Genomic DNA, 24,256 nt, shown 5'->3' on the forward strand with positions numbered 1-24,256 from the left:
ATTTTTGTGGTTTCAGGTCTTTGATTTAAATAGTTCTTTGCTCCATCTTGAGTTGATTTTTGGGTAAGGTGAGAGATAGGCATCCAGTTTCATCTTCTACATGTGGCTGGCCCGTTTTCCCAGCACCATTTATTAATTTATTTAATTTACCATTTTATTATAAAAGATATTGCAAAGGATACAGATGAAGAGAAGCATAGGATGAAGTATAGGGGAAGGGATTTGGAGCTTCCATGCTCTCCTTGGGTGGGCCCTGCTCCAGGAACTTCCTCATGTTCGCTCTCCAGAAGCTCACTGAACCCTCTTGAGTCCTCTTGAGTTTTTATGGAAGCTTCATTACATCAGTATTCCTTTGCCCCAGGGGATAGTGTGCGACCCTCTCATGGGAGAGTCTTAACATCCACAATCAGAAAGGTGGAGAACATTAGAGTCCTACCTTGGGGCAGGTGAAAGGAGGGCGGGAGAAGGTCAGAGGCCGAACACACCCAGCATTATAACAAAAGACTGCAACAAGGGTTATGGGAGTTATGAGCCAGAACTGTGGATGAAAATCAATATATATCAAATATATATATCTATATATATTTGATATATATATCTATATATAGATATATGATATATATAGATATATATATCATATATATGATATATATCATATATATTGATATATGATATATATATCATATATATTGATATATGATATATATATCATATATATTGATATGATATATATATCATATATATGATATATATATCATATATTGATATATATATCATATATATGATATATATCAATATATATTGATATATGATATATATCAATATATAGATATCTGATATATATCAATATATAGATATCTGATATATATATCAATATATAGATATCTGATATATATATCAATATATAGATATCTGATATATATATCAATATATAGATATATGATATATATATCAATATATAGATATATGATATATATATCAATATATAGATATATGATATATATATCTATATATATTGATATATGATATATATATCTATATATAGATATATGATATATATATAGATATATGATATCATATATCAATATATATCATAACACCACAGGCCACTCCTGATTTTTAACCATGGATCCTTTACATCTATCTATCTATCTATCTATCTATCTATCTATCTATCTATCTCTGTATACACAATCATTAATAACTAGTTCAGTCTATCATATTGTATGAATGTCTCCCAGGATGAGGCCGCTCACATTTGTAGGTTTCCTCTCAATCTTTTCAGGTTCCAAAAGCAGGAGTGGCCTTGGTAAATATACAGCTTCACCCTTACAGGTATCTGGAATAATGAGCTAAGAGACAATGTCATCTTTTGCTCTGAGACTCTTGGGTCGTTAATGTAATATTGAATTTTCCTCAATTAATAACCCACTTATTTATTTCTTTACTCTTAGCTACTATTTCTCCTTCTTTCCATTAATACCGAAACTTTTTCATCTTTGGAAGGGGCATTAGAATCACCAGAGCTATTTATTAAACAGAGTGTCCTTTCCCCAATTTATGTTTTTGTGTGCTTTGTCAAAGATCAGTTGGTTGTAAAGTATTTGGCTTTATTTCTGGGTTCTCGATTCTGTTCCACTGGCCTATGTGTCTACTTTTTGTACCAGTACCATGCTCTTTTGGTGACTAGAGCCTTGTAGTATAATTTGAATTTCAGTAATGTGATGCCTTCAGATTTATTCTTCATGCTTATGATTTCTTTGGCTATTTGAGCTCTTTTTTGGTTTTATATGATTTTTAGGATTTTTTTTTCTAATTCTGTGAAAAACGATGTTGGTATTTTGATAGGAATTGCACTGAATCTGTAGATTGCTTTGGGCAGTATGATCATTTTCACGATATTGATTCTTCTAATCCATGAGCATGGGATGTGTTTTCATTTGTTTGTGCCATCCGTGATTTATTTTAGCAGTATTTTGTTGTTCTCCTTGTAGAGATATTTCATCTCCTTGGTTAAGTATATTCCTAGGTATTTTGTTTTGTTTTGCAGGTGTTGTAAAAGGGATTGAGTTCTTGATTTCATTCTCAACTTGTTTGTTGTTGGTGTATAGCAGTGCTACTGATTTGTGTGCACTGATTTTATAACCTGAGACTTTACTGAATTCATCTATCAAATCTGGGAGTCTTTTGGAGGGGTCCTTAGGGTTTTCCTTTAGGTATATGACCATATCATTGGGGAAGAGTGATAGTCTGACTTCCTCTCTTGCAATTTGGATGTCCTTTATTTCTTTCTCTTGTTTAATTGCTCTGGCTAAGACTTTCAGTATATGTTGAATAGAAGTGGTGAAAGTGGGCATCTTTGTCTTGTCCCAGTTGTTGGGGTATGCTTTCAAAATTTCCCCATTCAGTATGATGTTGGCTGTGGGTTTGTCATATATGACTTTTATTATTTTGAGGTAAGTCCCTTCTATGCCTAGTTTGTTGAGGGTTTTTTAAAAAAAATCATAATGGGATGTTGGATTTTATTGAATACTTTTCTGTATTTATTGAGGTGATTATTTGGTTTTTGTTTTTAATTCTGTTTATGTGATGTATCACATTTATTGACTTGCATGTGTTAAACTATCCCTGCATCCCTGGGGTGAAACTGTGGGTTGGCAATTTGTGCTGGCATCAGCTAGGTGATTCTTATGGCCTTGACCAGCATCAATCATGTGTCTGTGGTCTGCTGCTGATCAGTTAGGCAATCTGCTTCTGGATCTTGCAAGGTCAATTGGAGTGATGGTGATAACTCGCCACAGGTATTTCATCCACCAGAAGGCCAGCTTAGGCTTTTCTTATGGTAGGACAGAGTTCCAAGAAAACAAGCAAAAACATGCAAGGATCCCCGAGGCCTGTGCTCGAAACTGGCAAAAATGTCTCTTCTGCCATACTTCATTGGCCAAAGCTAGTCCCAGGGTCAGACCCAAACGACAGACACAGATTCTGCTTCTGGATGGAAGGATGTGAAAAGTCACATTGAAAAGAGGTGTTGATATAGGGAGGAGAATAATTTGGGCTATTTTTGCAAAAAAATCTGCCATGCTGTCGCATACCAGGGTGGCTGGCTGACTATTGGCTCTGTTGGAAATTAAGCATTTATAATTTGCATTTTTGGACATTATGTATAGCAGTGTCATGAACATCATATTCTTCTTGAAGACTGCCATTCTTGGCATTAGAAAAATACTTACTAATGGAACAGGTTTAGAAGACCTTTAGTCATTCAGGAACCATTTATTCAGCACCCCTCTCCACTAACTGAAGAGACAGCATAAGCAGCAGATATATTTGTTTGGAGTCTAGAAGGGAAGATACACAGCAGTGAACAGCACAATGTGGAATGTGGTTTCTGTTTTGGTCATAGTGTGTGTGAAGGGGTTTGGGAGCAAAGGGAGGGACTACCCAGAGGGACGGGTGTGGGTAAGGAAAGTGTAGTTTAGTGTGTGTGTGTGTGTGTGTGTGTGTCTGTGTCTTGTGTAAAGCAAGGCTTCCAGTACTAATGGCAAAGTTTAGTTTTGAAAAATGAGTTAGTCAAGGAATGTGGTGAGAGGTGAATTTCAGGAACCACAAGGTATTTCATCCCAGATAATGAGGTTAGAGAGCAAGCCACAGTGAGATGGCAGTGAAAAGCAGGGCAGGGTCCCAAATTCCTTCAGCCTGTTCTTGTTGGAGGCAATGCAGGGTCACTGACAGGTACACATTTCATTGTGTAGGGTTGGTGCTGAAGACAGGGGCCCCATCCAGTGCAGGCTGTTTGACTCCTTGCAGTAAGTACTTTTCTAATGCCAAGAATGGTAAAGTCATCTGGTTCTGGGGCAAGAACCTGGAACCAGAGAAGGGATTTCTTTTCTTACTGAACATAGCTTGGTTATCTGTGAAGTCACACTAGAAGAAATAAACTTGGCCTTACCTCACATTTTTCACTAAAATAAGTTCCAGGTAGATCAAAGATTTGGGCATTTAAAAAGTAAAGTCATAAAATATTAGTAGAAAATAGAATTATTTTAATCTCAAAATGGGCAAGACTTTTCTAAGAACTATACAAACCCAGATATCATAGTAAATGAGATTGACGCATTTGACTACATAAAACAAAAATGGAAATTAAAAAAAAACACCTGAGTTGCAAAAAACACCATATGGAAAGTAAAAAAACCCCAACAAATTAGGAAAAAATATTTGTAATGTGGTGGCCTTGCTATCAGTTATTTAGTTTTCCAAACATTATTTTGTTGAAAAAAAAAACCCATTTCTTACTGACTTAAAGTAAAACCCTGACCATATGTGATGTGTTTATCTATTTATGCAGACTCACATGGGCCTCTTTCTGGGCTTTTCATTCTGTTCCTTTCATGTATTTATTCTTTCATGTGTCCTGCCCTATTATTTTAATTACTATAATATGGTAACATATCATAATGTCTCAAATTGCTTTTTAAAATGAGATGTTTGTTGAAAAGCTTTCTTTGCCCATGTAAAGGATTTTTCTATTTAAGAATATGGTATACCTTCTTATCAGTACAGGTCTTTTTTTTTATACATCCTTTAGGGGTAATTTAAACTTTTCTTCACACAGATTTTGCACATCTTAAGTTTATTTCTATGTATTTTATCATTTTTGGTTATTACAAGTGAGATGTTTTCCTCTATGTTACCTTCTAACTGGCTATTAAGCTCTCCATATTAATTTTCTATCCCTCTAACCTACAAAATGTTTTATTGTTTACAATAGATTTTCATCTTATTCTCTTGGACTTTTATTGGTTAATAATCATATCAGTTACAAATACTCCTATCTTTGTCTTCACTTTTAACTTTTTTTGTACTTTATATTTCCATCTATTGTTGACTTCATTGGATAGAATTTCCAGAATTATGTTAAATAATAAGGGCAATGGTGGACATTCTTCTCTTTTTCTTGACTTTAATGAGAGTGCGTCTTGTGTTTTCCCATTAAATATGAGGCTGGTTTAAAGACTGAGATACATATATCTATCACATCAACAAAGCATCTGTCATTAGCAGTGTCTGCTACAACCAACTGCTTACGGTAGCTAAGTATCTGCTTTTTTTTTCTGTGTGGAACATAATAATTCCTGCCCCAAGGGGAGTTCCATTTAGGTCCTGCCTCTGACCAAAGGCCAGTTCTGTCCATGAAGTCCAAATAGGCTTCCTTTGGTTTATTATTATTATTATTATTATTTTAGAGACAGGGTCTTGGTCTGTCACCTAGGTCAGGGTGCAGTGGTGTGATCATAGCTCACTGGAGCCTCATACTCCTGGGCTCCAGTGATCCTCCCGCCTCAGCCTCCCAAGTAGTTAGGACTACAGGCACACCACCATGCCTGGCTAATTTTTACATTTTTTTTTTTTGTACAGACAGGGTCTCACTGTGTTGTACAGGCTGGTCTCGAACTCTTGGCCTCAAGCAATCCTCCTGCCTTGGCCTTCCAAAGCTCTAATATTATAGGTGTGAGCCACTGTCTTGGTCTGGTGGTCTTTAAACTAAAAGAAAAGTTATTTAGTCACAACACAGCTGACATACAGTCACTCAGTGGACACAGGATAATCACAACAGAAACTCCCATGCTCAAAAGGGAAAATGGGAAATGCTGTAGACGTTGGTCCACGGCAGAGATTACAGTGAGCTCTAATGGCAAAGATTCCCTTTTCTGGCTGTAGAACACATTTCATGGTGGGGCTACTTGGATCTCCTGTTTCTGTTCTCTGGGAAAAATGCCCTGTTCATTATCTACTGATGTCCCTGCCTCTGCCCAAGGGAACTTTCTTCCTTGTCTTTTATTGCTCATGGCCATAAAAATACTGCACTATCAGTCAACTTAGGTTTTCAGCCACAGATAGAAAGTACCTCTCTTAGCAAAATTATTTTCCCTTCCATCTCTGTTTCTGATGGGCTGGCTCTAGACTGAGGTCATCTGTCTTGTAGAGTTGCATGAAAGAAAACACAGAAGCAGCTAATGCCCACCAAAACTAAGATTTTCTCCTAATGCTTCAGCCTCCTTTGGCAGGTTGTCTTCAAGATACCACCTGTGAGGGTTTAACTCACCCATGAGCTTTGTATGGAATAAGAGTCACCAGATTATCAGCCTGTGGTACTGTATTTCATGTAAGATGTTAGTAATTGTTAGACACATCTTACTCAAAAATGTTAACATATAAAAAAAAGGCCTATGGCAATTGTAAGATGCTCTTAGCTTTAGGATGCAGATCACTTTCAGAGATGTTAGAATGTGCAAAAATGTACAGCTTAGACAAGTACCCATGTCTATGTCTTTGCCGTCTGCTGTCTCCCTAATTGTACTGGATAATATCACTTTTTATGTTTTGTAACTTGAAGCTTCCTACCTGTGCATACCAAATTCTGTTTACTTTAAGGTTCATTGTTGTTCTGCTCTCTTCAATGTTCAGTTTCCACTTGTGGTCCAAAATGGCTGCTCCAGCACCAGGAGCTGTGCCACTTTCCCACCAGCAGGAAGGAGGGAAGGGACTAAAATGGACATTCTCTCTTCTTTTAAGTATATGTCCAGGAAGTTGTGCATGCCATTTCTGCCTATATCCCATTATCTAGAAGTTAGTTACATGGTTACACTTAGCTAGGAGAATACCATTTTTATTCTAGGCAGCCAAGTGTCCACATAGTATTCAGGTACTTAATTACTATGCAAGGAAAGGATGCATATTGGAAACACCTAACAGTTTCTACAGGTCTCTGAAATAGTCCTATTTTTATTAAATGAAATTGTCCTCAAGAAGATATATAGTTTTGTTAGATGCTTTTTGAACATCTCTGGAGATGGTTAAACTATTTTTTGAATTATTTTAATAGATTACTTAATATTGAACCATCTTTGCTTTCCTGGAATAAACTGCACTTGGCCATGTAGTATTAATTTTTAAATTTGTTTCTGGATTCTGTTTGCTAATATTTAAGAGTTTTTGCGATGATATTTATAAGGAGGATTGGCTCATTTTTGTTTCTTTGTTTTTGGTGCATCCATGCTCTGCTCTGCTCTGTCTGTACAGCTGTAATTCTTCTAGGCATGAAAGGGGTGCACCTCTCACTGGAGCTAAGGCCTGTTATAATCTTGAGTTTGCACAGTGTCTAGGATGTGGGGATGGCACCTTTTAGTCTCTGTGGCCTCTCCATCCTGTGGTGTCCGGGAGCCCTTTCTTAGGACCTGTGTGGAATCTGTCACTTTCAGCCTTGTGTTATAGGCTTCTATGTCTGTCTTCTATTCTCTGTTGGCTCAAGCCTCCTGTGCCCAGTCACTCCTTCCTCATACACAGAGTGAGCACTCTTTCACTACCAGGTACTGAAGTCACAGGGTGGGAGGGGCCTAGTGCTGTGCTACAGGATTTCCCAGTCTGGAAGGGAGAGGCTTTTTATGGAAACAGATCTGTGACATGGGAATGAGTGTCATGGATGATTCTACAATGTGTTGGGGTTCAGAGACCTGGGAGATGCTGCTATGAGGTGTTGATGAACGAGTTGAGTCTTGAAGCAAGATTAAGAGTGCCTGATAGAAATCCAATCAGTGCTCAATAAATATTTGGTGAGTGAATATATGAAGATATTCTGCTAGGCAGATAAGACAAGGGAAGGAAAAACATGTGAGAAGATGGCCGGGTATGGTGGCTCACGCCTGTAATCTCAGCACTTTGGGAGGCCGAGGTGGGCGGATCACTTGAGGTCAGGAGTTTGAGACCAGCCTGGCCAACATGGTGAAACCCCATTTCTACTAAAGATACAAAAATTAGCCGGGCGTGGTGGCGTGCACATGTAATCTTAGCTATTCAGGAGGCTGAGGCAGGAGAATTGTTTGAACCTGGGAGGCGGAGGCTGCAGTGAGCCAAGATTGTGCCACTGCACTCCAGCCTGGGCAACACAGTGAGACTCCATCTCAAACAACAACAACAACAACAACAACAAGAACAACAACAACAACCAAAAAAACTTGTGAGAAGACATGAGAGAAAGACCCAATATGTTCAGGTGTGATGAAGTATTCAGGGCTGTTGGAGCACAGGGAGTGGGATGGAGTGGAATGAAGCTTGACAGTCAAACACCTTGGATGTGGAGTGTGGGTTCTAGTTTAAAGACTAGGAGTGACCAGACATCTCTTTTTAAGATGGGCAGGACGTGATCAGATTTGAGGTCTGAACTTGAATTTAATTTAACTTATTTTTTATTTTTTATTGAGACATAACATACATAAAATGTGCAAAGTACATTAATCTTAAGTGCACAGTTTGATGAACTTTTTTATAGATACACCTGTGGAATCACCACCCATATCAAAGATGTAGAACATTTCCAGCTCCCTGGGAGTTTCTCTTGTGACCCTTCCTAGTCAATAACTTCTCTTATCTCCACTGTTTTGACTTCCATCATCATGGACTAGTTTTGCCTGTTCTTGAATTTCCTATAAGTAGAAGCATACAGCATGTTCTCTTTTGTATCTGGCTTCCTTAACTCATCATGTCTATGAAATTCATTCATGTTCTTCTATGTATCAACAGTTTGCATGTTTTTATTGCTGTATGATTTTATTTTAATTCCACAATGCCAATATAATGCTAGTGACCCCAATATTGTAAATACCCAATGAATATTAGCTGAAAAAATGAATGAATGAGGGAATGAATGTATGAAATCTTTCTATTCATTTCTATTAAAAGAAGCCCTTAACAATGAGAATTTATCTATATTCATGGTTGCTTTTTTCCTCCCAATTTTTGTGATTATCATTCATGCCACTTCTACTTGCAGGGGCAAAATTTATGGAGATGACACTCTCTAGGGTTGTACCTGGCTTCCATGAGACTTGAGTTTTGCAGATCACTTGGTGTCCTCTCCTGAGTCCTGCCTCCTGGAGCCTGATTTCCCTGGAGTTGTGATTAGGCGGGTTGGAGTCCTGCTTATTTGAGTCCTGCTTCCTGGGGCCTGATTTCCCTGGAGTTGTGATCAGGCAGGTTCTGATGAGCCACCTCTGCACTCACATGCCCTGTTCTTACACTTGGAGGGCCCATTGGTGGGTTCTACAGCAGGGGTGACTCTTCAGAACCTGGATGGCTCTCCTTCTAGGTCCTTTCCCAGCTATTGGCCTACAACCAGCCTCAGAGCTCTCAGTTTCCCTACTAGCTGAGTGAGGTATGTGAGGGAGGAAGGCTGCTAATCATGCACATGTGCATACGCCCAAAACATGGCCCCCGCTGACTCTGCACTTCTATCTGAAACTGCCATATTCCTCTGCCTTTGTGTGACAATATCAAAGGCTCATGCTAGAATGCAAAGGTGTTATGACGACAGTGGCAGTGACTAGATCCTATAGTCATTTTTATATTTACAGTTGTCTTCATGTAATAACAACTACTGCTCTCCAGGAGCCATCTGGCCTTATCTGTCTCTCCAGACTCAACTTGAGCCTATCACTGTCTTCCCTGGGCTCTGCTCTTTCTCAGCACGGGGACTTTACACATACCGTTTCCCGTAAAATGCTCCTAATTCTGTCCTTCCCCATTCCCCTCCGTCTTTGTCAGGCATTATTACTTCCTGCTTCTGCATCAGATGCATTCCATCTGTTGAATCTTCAAGGAGCAAGCCCTCTGCAAAACCCCAGCCTCACACCCAGTCTGGGCCTCTTGCCCTGTAGTGCAGGCCCCAACGCTATCACTCTGGATATTGTAACAGCTATCACAGAGCATAATTAAGCTTTTGCTTCCAACATCCCTCGATTCAAATCCGGCTCCATCACCAGTGTGTAAACCCCACAAGAGACAACAGGGACCATGTCTGCTTTGCCTCCTGTGAGCCTAGCACCCAGTATGGGTATGGAACTTGGCATGTAGTGGGTGTTCAATACATTTTTATTTATTTGTTTGTTTATTTATTTGTTTATTTATTTTTTGAGACAAAGTCTTGCTCTGCTGCCTAACCTGGAGTGCAGTGGCATGATCTCGGCTCACTGCAAACTACCCCTCCTGGGTTCAAGTGATTCTCCTGCCTCAGCCTCCCAAGTAGCTGGGATTACAGGCACCCACCATCACGCCTGGCTAATTTTTGTATTTTTAGTAGAGACGGGGTTTCACCATATTGGCCAGGCTGGTCTCGAACTCCTGACCTCAAGTCATCCACCTGCCTTGGCCTCCCAAAATGCTGGGATTACAGGCGTGAGCCCCAGTGCCCGGCTCAATACATTTTTAAAACATGAATAAATAAATGAGTGAGAAGTTTCATTTTGTGTTAGATTTTTAAAGAAAAATAGAGAACATTTTTCTGTCCTTTCCCACCAAGCCTGTCCCTCCCACCCGCACACAACAGTCCTGATGGAGACAGTTGATAGGACACTTAGGTGGCTTCTGGTGTTCAGGCCTACCACCCAGAGTCTTTTTGGACATGAGGAACTTTGAATTAATGACCGAGGAGAGCCCTGAGAGCATTTGCAGGCAGCACTGGGTAAAGTGCACAAAGCAGTTGGTGGTGCCAGGCTGTGAGGCCATTAGTACAGGGAAAAGGGCCTGCTTGGAGAGCCCTGGCCAATTACCAGGAGAGTAGGAGACAGGAAGGTGCATCCAGGTTCACACAAGTCCCAGCCTGCTGGTGTGTTATCTAACGTGACAGACTCAGTGTGACCCTTCTTCCTTTTGGAACAGAAAGATGTCATTTAGCATTTTTTTGACTCAGGCGGGAGCAGCAAGCTGGGATGAGAAATCTTTTCTTGCCAACTCATTAAGGATTGGGCTAGGCCCTCAGGAAACCTGCAAACTCAGGCCACTTAGCAGAAAAGTCCCGATGGCATGTCCTTACCTGCAGAGCCTCTTACTTCTTCAGGGCTTCCATTTTCCCTTCTGGGTAGGAGTACAAGGAAGGCTGAGAAAAGTGAGAGGGTGGAGTTGAGGGAAGAAGTCAAGGGCACAGGGACTGCCTTCTGAGGTCTCAGTGTCTCCCCACCTTTCTCAGGGACCCATGTGTCCACAGAGCTTTGTACTCTGCAGCTGTAGCCTTACTATGAGTCAAAGGTGCCCTGTTGCCGAGTAGGTTCAGTGTTACAAACATTTACTGAGTTCTGCTGTGTTCCAGGCCCTGTGCTGGGCTCTGGGGGTCCAGAGGTGTCTGGGAAACTCCTGGAGATCAGATGCATAAGCAGTTACCCTTAACACAAAGAGATATGGGCAACGTTAGAAGGATTAGAGATCTTGTGCCCTTGATAGCAGCTGTACCCAGGAGAGGGTGGCTGGGCTACTATGTGTATCAGGGAAGCTTCTAGGGAAGAGGGGTGTAGGCAGGTTTCCCATGATGAATGGATGCTTGGTGGATGGACAAGGGCATTTTAAACAGGAAAGTCACAGTGGTGCCAAATAGCATGACATATTTTGACAACCACCACACTGCTTTGCGACTCCTGGCTAAAATGTATTGCTCATTTACCAAGTGCCAGGGAATGTTCTGTTTTCTCTGCCTTGTCTCTTGTGTCCTCACACTATGCCTAAGAAGTAAGAAGTGTCATTATCTCATTTCATAGTTCAGGAACTGGGGCACAGGGAGGTTGAATGACTTATCTGAAATTTACGTTCATAAGTGGCTAATAAGGAGTGGATCAGGTTTTTTGGACTTCAAAGTCCATAATAATGATAATGATAATAATAGCCAGAATCTAATGATTGCAGTTAATGCTTTCTGCACACTTACTGAGTGCCAAGCACTGTGCTAAACATTATTTTTAGTTAATTCTCACAACATTCAGGTCTGTACAATTTTCTCTCTACTTTGCAGATGAGGAAATCAGGGAACGGTTAAGTGACGCCCAGAAAGATAGCTCATAGCTGGTGGGGCTAAGATTTGCCCCCAGGCAGCCTTAAGGTGGAGCCTATGCTTGTAACCATTGTCCTTTCCTGCTGTGGCAGAAGGTGGAAGGTCAGAGTGAGGGAAGTTAAGTCTAGGGAGGTAGGCATTTAGGCCCCAGCCCTTGAAGGGCCTTGTTTGCCACATACAGAACCATGGAGTATTAAGCACGGCAGCCATGGAGTCGGGAAAGGCTCCAACTGGAAAGGCCCCCATTGCTTTTGGGGAGGCTGCTTTGAAACGGCAACCCCAGTGTCTCCTCATTATTCCAGTTGGGGTCCAGTTTCCTTGAATTCCATCTTTTTCTCCAACTAGAGTGTCAAGATCTGATGGGGGCAGAGGCTGTTCTATTTACTCCTCCTTGGTCTCTTCAGTGGCTTCTCATCTCTCAGGTCTCAGCTCAAATGTTCTTTCTTTGGGGGAAATCTTTATTGATTAATCTGGATGACCTAGATGAGGTTCTCCAGTTATAAGTTCTCACGGCACATCTTTCTTTTCTTGGTAGCACTTATGACCATTGGAATTAAATAATAATTATTTTGAATGTTGGTTTAATATCTATCTTTTCCTTTACTCCATGGACTGTAACTAGTTAATTAATTAATTAATTTTGTCATCTATTTAACAGATGTTTATTGAATGCCAGTTGCTATTGTTTGGGTATGATTTTTTGGTCCCCAACAAATTTCAACATTCAACACCATCCTCAGTGTGGTAGTGTTGGGAGATGGGGCCTAGTGGGAAGTGTTTGGGTCGTGGAGGCAGATCCCTCATGAATAGATTAATGCCCTTCCTTGGGGGTGAATGAATTCTCTATTAGTTCCCAAGAGAACTGGTTATTAAAAGACCTGGCATCTCCTCACCTCCACCTTGCTTCCCTTTGTCATGTGATCTCTGCACAGGTGACTCCTCTTTTGTCTTCTGACATGAGATGCTGGTGCCATGCTTCTTGTACAGCCTGCAGAAGTGTGAACCAAATAAACCTCTTTTCTTTATAAATTACCCAGTCTCACATGTTCTTTTATAGCAACATAAAATGGACTAAGACACCAGTTATGTGCTAGTCATTGTGCTAAGGTGCTGGGGATATAGTGGTGATACAAACAGACCCTGTTCCTGCCCTCAAGGAATTTATAATCACATAGGGAGACCAACATTAAGAACTAACTACCAAAACAAAAGTAAAATTGCAGTAGAGGTAAGTTCTACAAAAGAGGGGGTGCATGGCATTGTACGCCTCTCTAATGCGGCAATTTGATACAGTTAGGAGGCCAGGGAAGGCTTTGCTGAGTGCTGAGATATGGAGAGTAAATGTTACTAGGCAAAGGCTGAGGGTAAGGGAAGGGTGTGGTGAGACAGCTGTAACCATACCCTGGTGGGAGGCAGAATGTGGGATATAAAGGACTGAAAGGAGAGGCTGGAGGGCAGAGAGTAAGGAGTTGCCTGTACAGCATGGGGCTGGGGAGGGTGGCAGGACTCGATCACACAGAGCCCTCTCCACTAGGTGAGGAGTTTGGGAAGGGGCTATCATGAATTTAACTTTGAACATGTTGAGTTTGAAATAACTTTGAGATATTCAAAGGTTGATCTTGTGCAGGCAGTTAGAGGTTTGGAGTTCAGAGGACAGGTGTAAGCTGAAGACACTTGTAAGTGAGTTGGTGACAGCTGAAGCCACAGTCATAAATAAGATCCCCTGGGAAGTGACTCACCATTTTTTTTGGTGCCTTGGACTCATTTGGCAGCCATTGTGTGTGTGTGTTTTTGAGACCGCGTCTCACTTTGTCACCCAGGCTGGAATGCGGTGGCTTGATCGCGGCTCACTGCAACCTCCGCCTCCCGGGTTCAAGCGATTCTCCTGCCTCAGCCTCCCGAGTAGCTGGGACTACAGGCATGTGCCACCACACCCGGCTAATTTTTTGTATTTTTAGTAGAGATGGGGTTTCGCCATGTTAGCCAGGATGGTCTCTATCTCCTGACCTTGTGATCCGCCCCGCCTCACCCCCTAAAGTGCTGGGATTACAGGCATGAGCCACCGCACCCAGCCCAATGTTTTAAAATGTACAAAATGAAATGCATAGGATAACAGTGGAAACTAATTGCATTGAAATATAGTTATCAAATATTAAAAATAAATTTGTGATGTGAAGGTATATATGCTTCTTTATTTTATTAACTCCTTAAATGCCAATAAACAGTAGCAGTTCTTATAATTACTATAATTTCAAAGCAGTGATGGGTGTATATTTTGAGACCTCTACAACTGTTGTGTAGGATGAAGACACCTGGCATCATTATTGGAGAGAAAGTCACAGGTCCTGCTAATACTGCTGGAGTTTGTTGCCTGCATTCATAATCAAAGGAATTGCTAAATTTCAGGAAGAGGTGAATGAAAATACCAAAGTAGACATTTTCACATTTATGTTTACTGTCCCTCAACCCTAAGTTAAAACTCCTGGTCTAAAGTGAGAGGAAGAGAGCACCTACAATGCTAGCATGGAGTCTCCCACCAAGCAGAGAAGGATAAAGCTGCACAGGAGAAGCAGAAAGATGCAAGGGGTAGGTGAAAAACCAGAGTTCATCTGTAGAAGCCACAGGAAGCAAGTGATCCAAGAAGGGGGTGGTCAGTTGTGTCGAATGCTGAAAAGTTCCATAAAATAAAGACTGATAAATGTCTGTTGGATTTAGTGACATTGCAGGAATACATTTGTCTTATTTATTGCTTAATTCCTGGTGCATTTCAGGGCACATGATAAGCATTCAATATCTGTTGAAGGAAGAGACAAGTTGCTAGCTTTCCTCGTTAGGTCCAGCAGGAGATTGACTGCCTAATGGAACAGGCAATGAAGCCTGCAGATACTTTCTTAAATTGAGTTTTTGACTGAGGACTATGGAAGCTGTAGAGTCTTTGCAGGGATTAGGAATTCCAAGACTTTTGGAGACTTTGCCCATGGTTGCTGGAGCTACTCATACTCAGAGCTGAATGCTGCCCAGTGGCTGACGACTTCCCCTGAAGATTCACCTGCATCTTTGCATCCTTTTCTAGGGACAGCTGCAGGTGGGCAATGGGTGAACCCATGTGTGCGAGGAATGCTCTGTTGTGGAGATCTGAATTATCACTTATCCAGCGTCTTCCTGGGTGATCTTGAGCCATTTGTCCAATCCTCACACTTTACTGTAGCCCCCTGTGAAGTGGGGTCACTTCTGTTGCTTCTTGCTTCCCCGTGCTCCAGTGCTGTATGGTGGAAGAATTGGGTCATATGTCATTACCCCAAGTGAAATGATCATTATAATTTTTTGTCCTAGACATTTTTCCATTATATATTTGAACCGTTTAAAACAGCACAGCATCCTAAGATGGTAATTGGTATGATGATGGCTGAACTTGGCAATGAGAATATGAAACTTGGGATTTGGTGAGGATTTAAAACTCAGTTCAAGCAGTTTCAGTCTGTGCTCCAGGGATCCCTAAGGGTATCTGAGATGCCTTGGGGGTGCCAAGATGGGGATAAGAGAGGACAGGCAGGTGGGATTCAGGCCCATTGGGCCTGTGGGAGCATCTTCCTTGTATATTGGAGCATCTTTTTTATATACTGAGATTCCCTACAATATAATGTGAAGAAAGAAAGAAATTTTGAAAATGACTGATTTAATCCAACTCTCTTATCCCTTTTTTTTTTTTTTTTTTTTTTTTTTTTAGACAGAGTCTCGCTCTTTCGCCCAGGCTGGACTGCAGTGGCGCTATATTGGCTCACTGCAAGCTCCGCCTCCTGGGTTCACGCCATTCTCCTGCCTCAGTCTCCCGAGTAGCTGGAACTACAGGCGCCCGCCACCACGCCTGGCTAATTTTTTATATTTTTAGTAGAGATGGGGTTTCACCGTGTTAGCCATGATAGTCTCGATCTCCTGACCTTGTGATCCGCCCACCTCGGCCTCCCAAAGTGCTGGGATTACAGACATGAGCCACCGTGCCCGGCCTCCAACTCTCTTATCTTACACAAAAGGTAACTTATGCCCAAAGAGGTAGAAAGCTGTGCTCAAGATCATGGCAATAGTTGGTGGCAGAGCTGCAGACTAAAATCAGGTCATGTATATAGTTTTTTTTTTTTTCTTTTTTGAGATGGAGTCTCACTTTGTCACCTAGGCTGGAGTACAGTGGCTCTATCTTGGCTTGCTGCAGCCTCTGCTTCCCAGGTTCAAGTGATTCTCCTGCCTCAGCCTCCCGAATAGCTGGGATTACAGGCACCCACCACCAAGCCTGGCTAATTTCTGTATTTTTAGTAGTGACGGGGTTTCGCCATGTTGATCAGGTTGGTCTCAAACTCCTGACCTCAGGTGATCTACCCGCCTCAGCCTCCCAAAGTGCTGAGATTACAGGCTTGAACCACTGCGCCCAGCCAGTATACAGTTTTTTAAAACAGTTTGATTAAATACTTACAAAGTCATGCATATTATCATTTATGTATGTATATAAAATACCATGCTTATACATGGGTCATGCATTATTTCTTCTAATTATGTCCCCTTCTCCCCACTTTTCCACCAACCTCAAATGTTGAATTTGTTTGCCCTGAAAGGTGTTTGGGGAAGGGTGCTTTGGATTTTTACAATTTGGAAACTCTTTTTCACTTTTCTGGCATAAGAAGTACAAAGTAAATTGAATAGGCCTATGAAGATGTTGAGTGTTTTTCATATGCAGAGAATTGAACCCCAAAAGAAAATGGTCTAATGGGGTTAATAAAGGTCAGCATTCCTCAGGGAACTGGGAAATTAATCTAATGGCTCAAACCTCTGAGGGGTTAATGGAAACTGTAAAGCAACAGCTCTGCATATTGCAAAGACTATAAATAGCTCAAAGTCCTGAACCACCTCCCGAAGCTGTGATATCCTCCATATTAACTTCAGCAGCTTTATGCCAGGCTAGGCTACAACCTGAATTTATTCCAGCTGCATCCAGAAGACCCTTGCAATATTTTTCAGCCATGACCAAAAGAGTGGGAGATGGATGGAAGGCTGACTGGTTGTGAATTATGTGCCAAGTCCCCTCAGAGTGAATGGTAAGGGTGTGTGTGTGTGTGTGTGTGTGTGTGTGTGTGTGTGTGTAGAGAGAGAGACAGAGAGAGAGAGGGAGAGAGAGAGAGAGGGAGAGAGAGAAAGAGGTATGGTGGAAGGAAATTTGTGTGTGGCATCTCAATTTGATTAGAGCATGTAGACCTCCTGAGGCTTAGAATCTTTTTTTTTTTAATCTTCATTTTTTTCCTTTGGTAATAGGATTTTGAATAACAGGACACGGTAGACTCATTTATGAGTCCTAGAGAATGTCTACTTCAACCTCTGCATTTTTCGTGCGAGGGGCCCCTGAGCCCAGAGAGGGAAGGTCACTGGCCTCATGCCTCCATCAACCAAGGACAGGGGCGCAGGTTTCCCCGTCGCCTTGGTGGAGATGGCTGCGCTTCCCCTGTGTTCCTGAAGCTCCCTGTCCCACTCCATTACATTTCCTGTCTCACCTGGGCGTTTGAATCTCCCGCTCACCTGTGACCTTCTAGATAGCAGGGACTGTTTTACTCAATTTTAAGGCCTACTGCTTGGCAGAGAGACATTGCAGGTGCTCAGAAAATTTTTGTTGATGGATTGAATAAATGAATGAATGAATGAGCTTTCTTAGGAGAAATCATCTAAGAGTCCAGTTTTCCTATAAGGAGGGACAGGAGGTTATGAGAAAAAGTTTCGAATAGAAGCCAAGGACTGCCCCCTCTTCTCTAAATGAAGAAATAATAATGCCTTTCATTTCTATAAAATTGATGGTTATAAAAAATGTTCATTTACTCCTCCTGATAACTTCTGAGAAAGATTGGGGAGGTATTTGTTATTCCTACTTCATGGATGAGGAAGCAGAGGCCCTGGAAGGCTCAATACTTGGTCAGGGCCACACAACTGCTCAGAAGCCAGGACTCCAGTTCTCCAGTTCTCAGCCAGAGTCATCTTTCTTACTCTGGGGTAGGTGTTCTGCTGGATTGCCTTAGGAAAACCTCGCAGGAAATTTCCGAGTGAGAGAAACCATGGCCATGCATTTGGCAAAAGAAAACCAGAGTTAGCATCTGTTTAGTGCTTTTTAGACTCTTTGATGTGCCTTCTCATAAATCATCTCATTGGTCCCCACAGCAGCCCTGAGATGCTGCGGCTATCATCACTCACATCGCGTAGACGAGGCAATGAGTGATTTGCTCCTGTCATCCAGTTGATAAATGATAGCATTGGAGCTAGGCCCAGGTCTCCATTCACCTGAGCCTCAGCTCCAACTACTGAACCACAGATCATCAGCATAGAGAATGATGAGAGAGGTCTGGGAGCAGGTAGGAAGAGTCCATCACCTAAGGAAACTGGATCCTGTGTATAAGAGGGTGGGCATTCCTGGACCAAAAGTTGGGCTGGAGATAGGGCTGCTGGGGAGACTTGGCTGCTGGGAGACTCTGATAGGCAGGTTTAGAACCCACAGGAGAGAGGGAAGTTGAGAAAGGAAAAATGCTGCAGAAGATCAGAAAGCAAGCAAAAATTAAGGGATAGGAAAGAAACCAGTGATTTTTATCAACAAGACATGGAAGGGAAAGAATGATGTAAGCCAAACAAATGTAGAGAAACAGAACATATAGTTCTCCCTGTGAAACACTTTTAAGCTGCAAAGTGTAAAGAGATGTTATTTTTGTATTTGTGACATTTTAGGCTTCCGCTACTTGCAATTTAAAATGAAAAAAAGAAAATCCCAAATCAACCTAACTTATTTCTTACCAAGTTAAGGAAAATGACAGAGGAAGGGCACAACGCTTAGCTGCTAATTGCCATTCTTTGACAACCCACGAAGACTATCCTCAGCTTATTTAAAATAAGCATGTTCTCAACTCTTTACTTTTCATCACTGACATCACTGTTGAGGAAAACGTGGTGAGAAAAGATGAAGAAAACACATTAGAAATCAGGAATCAGAGCAAGTTTAAGAAAATTATCATCATCATGAAGAGAAGGCCCTGGGACTGAAAGGGCAGCTCAGGGCACCCTTCAGAGGCAGGGGTGGGGTCACCTGGGGGGTTCCCTGGTCTTTGCAGCTCCTCTATTCCAAGTCCCTTTTCCCCAGAGGAGTGGTGAGGCTCTCTGCAGGGCTAAACCCTGCAATCTGGCTCTTCTCTTTGAGGTTCTGATTGATTTTGGATTTAATTTTGTCTTGCAGGCTTTTCTGATATATCTCCAAGCAGGAAACAATATTATTTTCTTTTCTTCTCTGTCAAAAGAGGGCAGGACCTTATAATAATTTTTCTTTGTGAAAGAGGATGAATTGAGATATTTGCAGGGTAGGAACGAATAAAAAAAGATCATAAATAAAAGGATCTCAGTAGGGCCTAAGGAGTGAACCCCAAACTATAATGGGTAGCTACTACCATCAAATTAACAGCTCCTCTTCCCAACCAAAGATTTCAGCTGCCTCACCACTGCCCCCTCCCCAACTAAACACTATTCCTAAACCTTCAGGTGAATCGGTTCAAACCCAAACTGGAAACTATATGCTATCTAGTGCTATTGGATTTATCAAAATATAATTTTCAAAAAGTAAAGAACATTGTTCTCCTACAAACATAGAATGAAAATGTATCAAATTTTTATTTAACTAATTAATTAATAAGGGAATCAGCTGGATGTTAAAACTATTCCCAAGAGAGGGCAGTAACTTAGACATCTAATTCTTCTTGGGAGAGGACCCTCCTTGGCTCCACAAAGCTGCACGGTGTGGCCACAGTTTTTGTCTGGCTGTATCGACCCCCTAAGTAGAAGGCAGGTAGATCAAGATGGAATCTACACTTTCGCAGAGTGCCCTCTGCACATAGATTTTCTGTTGTTAGACTTTAAAGGAGTATCCTCCTCCCCTCTTGGCTCTGTGTTGTCATGTACAGGATATAATAGACTTTTGCAAGGGGCGAATGAAACTGCTCTCTTTGGAAGCTGAGTTGAGTAAGATTGATTTTTACATGGCAGCTCCTTCTCAGACAGGCTTAAAATAAAAACGGTCGAGATGAGTTTGTGAGTAGGAATTGGAAACCAGACTTCAGAGTACCTTGCAAAGACTGAACTCCTTTGTGTTAGATGCTCACTTGATTCATCCTAACACAGAGCCCAGCACACAGTAGGTGCTCAGAAAATATTTGCTGGATGAATCTCAAGAATTTCCTTTAGGCAGCAAGGACCCACTTTCCAGGAGCGGGTAGGTTGAGGGCTGGAAGAGTGAGGAGGCTGTCATGTTCTGCTGAATGATCTTTATTGCTGAGAACAATTTCTTGCTTTCACCCCCATTTCATATTCCAGCTCTTATTTTTTTTAAAGGAGAATATGAATTTGAGAGTATTTCCTCTTTTCTCCCTCATTCTTCCTCTTTGAATGTGATGATATCACTATCATAATCTTCATGGTTGTTTTCAGTGACTCACCACCTTACTATTTTGGTGGTTGTACATTTCAACAGATAATTGTCTTTCCCTCTCTCCTGAGCATGACACCTACTCACATCTAGAGACTTCCAACACAACAAAGCCTCACCAAGTAGCAACTCACTGAACCTGGTAGTGAAAGTGAGAGTTACTTATGAATGAAAGACAGTAAGTGAAGTTGTGGATGAGAAGACAGGCCTGCTCCACCAGGCATGAGCTGTTAGTCCTAAAAGTCACCCCGAGGCTCAGCATTCCTTAGACTAGGACAAAAGGGAAATCTCTTGGGAAATGAAGACCACTATCCTTGAAACTAAGCATGGCATAGGTGCTCTAAGTGGATTGAAGCCCTCAGGGTGCTTCATCGAGACACCCCTGAGGGAGAGGGGGAGCTTCTGAGAAGGAAACTCCGAGAGCATAGTGTTCTGGGGTTTGGTCATGTTTTTAATGGGTCAGAGGAGTTCCTCTGTCTCTGGGAAATGTCTCCATTTATGTTGTGGGTCTCTCCACAGGCAACATTCAAATTGGCTTGGTCAACTGAGACTCTGGCTAGAACTGACTTCCCCGCTGACCTGTCCTGCTTTAAGCCATCGTAAGTGACTTCTACTGCCCCTGACTCCCTTGGTAATAATATTATCTGGGGTTTACATGGTAATATTAAACATACCTGCTCATGGTATTTATTTAATGACGATTTTAAATTCTTATTGAGCTTGTAACACACTGAAATTTTGTGTATTAATTCTCTGTTTTGGCACCTTGACTGATGTACTAGCTTTATCATATCTGTAAAACTGCCCCATGTACATATTAAGAGGTTTTTATCATTTTGTGAGGATAAGGGACTCTTCAATGAGTAGGGAATCACTAATTTATAAAACCAGAAGCTCAGCCTCCTAAACCATAAAGACTTTGTCTTAGAGAGACCATAAAATACTGATAGGTCACAAAAGGTTAAGTCCTTTTTTATTATTTAACTTTCCTGACATTTATGACTTGTCTTCCAGGTAAAACGGTGTGCATTTTGTAACAGGGACAATGCATTATTGTTCATTGAATTCATAGCACCCAGCACAGGGTTTTGCCTATAGTTAATGCTCCGTAACTACTTGATATTATTTGAGGGTTTAGGTTCGATAATGAACCCAGGTTCACTCATTCATTCATTCATTCCACACAAATTCATTGAACATCTTACTATGTGATGGGCACTGTTCTGGGCACTCAGGATTCAATAGCCCTTGCCCTCATGGAGCTTTTATTCAAATAGGGGAGACAGACAATAAATAAGACAAAGAAGTAAAATATGCAGTATGGTAGGTAATGATAAATACCAGAAAGAAAAACATAAAGGAGGAAAGGTGCATGCAAAGTGTTTGTGGGTAGTCAGGAAAGGCCTCACTGAGAAGGAGATTTTTGGAAGTGAAAGAGTGAGTTATATGGATTTCTGTGGGAAGAGCTTTCAGAGCAGAAAACACAACAAGTGCAAAGACCCGGAGGGAGGGTGTGCCTGGCATGTTCGGGAGTCCCTACTCTGGCCCACCAGGCCCTGGAGGATCTGGTCTTTGGCCTCTATGACCTCTTCTCCTCCCACTCCCTACCTCTTTCTCTCCACACCACCCCACTGACCTCCTACAGGTGACCTCCTACAGGTGGGAAAGAGTATACCACCTGGACCTCTTGTCTTCTCCTCTCACCAGAAGGCCTGCAAGGTGGACAGCAGGCCCTCCTGACCTAGCCCTTCGTTGCATGGGGCTTGAGCTTTCTCTTGCCCCTGAAGCCTCAGAATGGGGCCACTTCTAGAAGGACAAATGGCAGTGTCCTTCAGTGCAGTGTTTTTAGCAGAAAGTTGTCCATGGTGGAAAGGATGGAGGAAGCTGCCTTATAGTCAGTAGGAACATAGTTCAGGTTCAAAACAAGGAAAGCAGATATGGAGGAAAGGGAGGGGGAAGCTCGAGGTGTCTCAAAAGACCATCACTAGGAGACTACCCCACTGGCATCCTCTTGAAGTGAGATGAGACTGGCCTACCCTGAGATTACCTCAGCTGGATGTTCTGGCTCCAGTTCTTTCAAAAACTTGCCCCAGTCTTCCCATCTGTAACTCTGAAGTCATTAGTTCCAAGGCTTTCCTGGAGATGTGTTGTAAAGTACTGCCAGCCCTGCAAAGGTTTGCTACCTTAAAAAAAATCATTTTCTATAGAATTGCTATTCAAATATAGAAAAACAGAATGGCAGGAAGCCAATGGGGGAGGATCACTTGAGCCCAAAAGTTTGAGGTTGCAGTGAGCCATGATCGTGCCACTGCACTCCAGCCTGGGTGACAGACCTTGTCTCGAAAACAAAAGAAAAAGAAAAATACAATGGAAAAGGCCTGGGGAAGAATTAATCAGAACAATGCTAATGTATTCTCCTCTCAGTGCTTCTAAAGCTTTAGATCATGGCTGCTTCTCAGGCTGATTATGGGTTCAAATAACAAAGGGATTTAGCAGGCAGACAACTCTTTCTAGCTATCAGATTGAGGAAGCTGGAACTAGGAATGAACTTTGTTAAAAAAGTTTATAATCTTTATTCCTTTATGTGGGAGTTTTAATACAGGTTAGTTTGGGCAAGATGACTTGAATAAAGAAAACAAGCTCTGTCCTCCCTGACTCCTCACACTGTCAGCTCCTTGGTGCCTCAGCCTGAGAACTGAGCAGGATTGCCTATCACCCACCACTGTCCTGGGTGACACCCACTCCTCATGGTGTCACCTCAGGGCCCAAAGCCCCCAGAGCTGGGACTTGACTACCCACTTCTCCTGCCCAGTGGGTAGAAGCAAGGAAGGTCTTGCAAAAATAAAAGCTGTGGCCATCAAGTAGAGGGGCGGGGGAGGAGGTGTGCGAGCAAGGCTGGAGGACAGCCGCCGCACCTCACCCCCCATGGGTTATCAGTTGTTGCATTCCCTTGGAGAACAATTTACGACTGAAGAGGCAGGTTCCAGAGGCTTCAGCAGAAATCAAAAGGCAGCAGCAGTTATTACCTCGTCTGCTCCTCACATCTCTCCTCTCCATCTCCCAGCTTTTTTTAATATAAGGGTCTGCTGTTGTGGCCTCGAGAAGCCCCTGTCTATTCTCATACTCATCATCTCTCGTAGAACAAAGTGACAGTCAAGGGCAGTGCAACGGGGGATTTGGTGGTTTCCTAACAGTGAATCATAGTAATAGTGAGCCACTCAGTGCCAGCCACAGGGCTAAATTGTTCTATGTGTATTATCTCGGTCAGTTGGTCATTATTGTCCCCATTTTATTAAGAAGAAAACTGAGGATGAGACCACATTGTCAGTGGTGGAGTCCGATTTTAAGCTCCAGGTGCAAGTACTTAAAACACTCCCCTCTGCTGCCCACTACGGCTGCAGGCTTCCTGCACACTCCAAGCTGTCTGCAACAGGGTTGTCCTGTGCACTGTGTAGGGGCCACTGTGCTATTTAAAGACAGAACTGAGGCTCTTTTTGAGTACTTAGCTGCTAATTAAGTGTTGACGAGTCTCTGTTTCTCCTTTAGCTCTTTGTGTTTCAAGCACAGCCTCTTGTCCAGCAGCATGGACACTGCCTGGAAGCTTATTAGAACTGCAGACTCCTGGATCCACCCACCCCAGGCCTGCTAGATCAGAATCTGCATTTTAACAAGGTCCTCCTTGGTCCAGTGTACCATTTGAGAAGCTCTAGAGGTGTTTTTGCTATACAAAAGCTAGTTCAAGGGCTTCTTTCAGAATGGGGGCTGGGGCAGATGCAACACCTAGAAGTCCCATGCTGGTGTGTCCCTGTTGTCAGAAACAACGATTTCCCTGCAAGGGATGGGGAAAGCCAAACCCAGTTTTAATATCTGTTTCCAGGGGAATGAACAAAATA

The sequence above is a fragment of the Pan paniscus genome, chromosome 2 (genome assembly GCF_029289425.2).
Source record: "Pan paniscus chromosome 2, NHGRI_mPanPan1-v2.0_pri, whole genome shotgun sequence".
NCBI classification, from domain to species: Eukaryota; Metazoa; Chordata; class Mammalia; order Primates; family Hominidae; genus Pan; species Pan paniscus.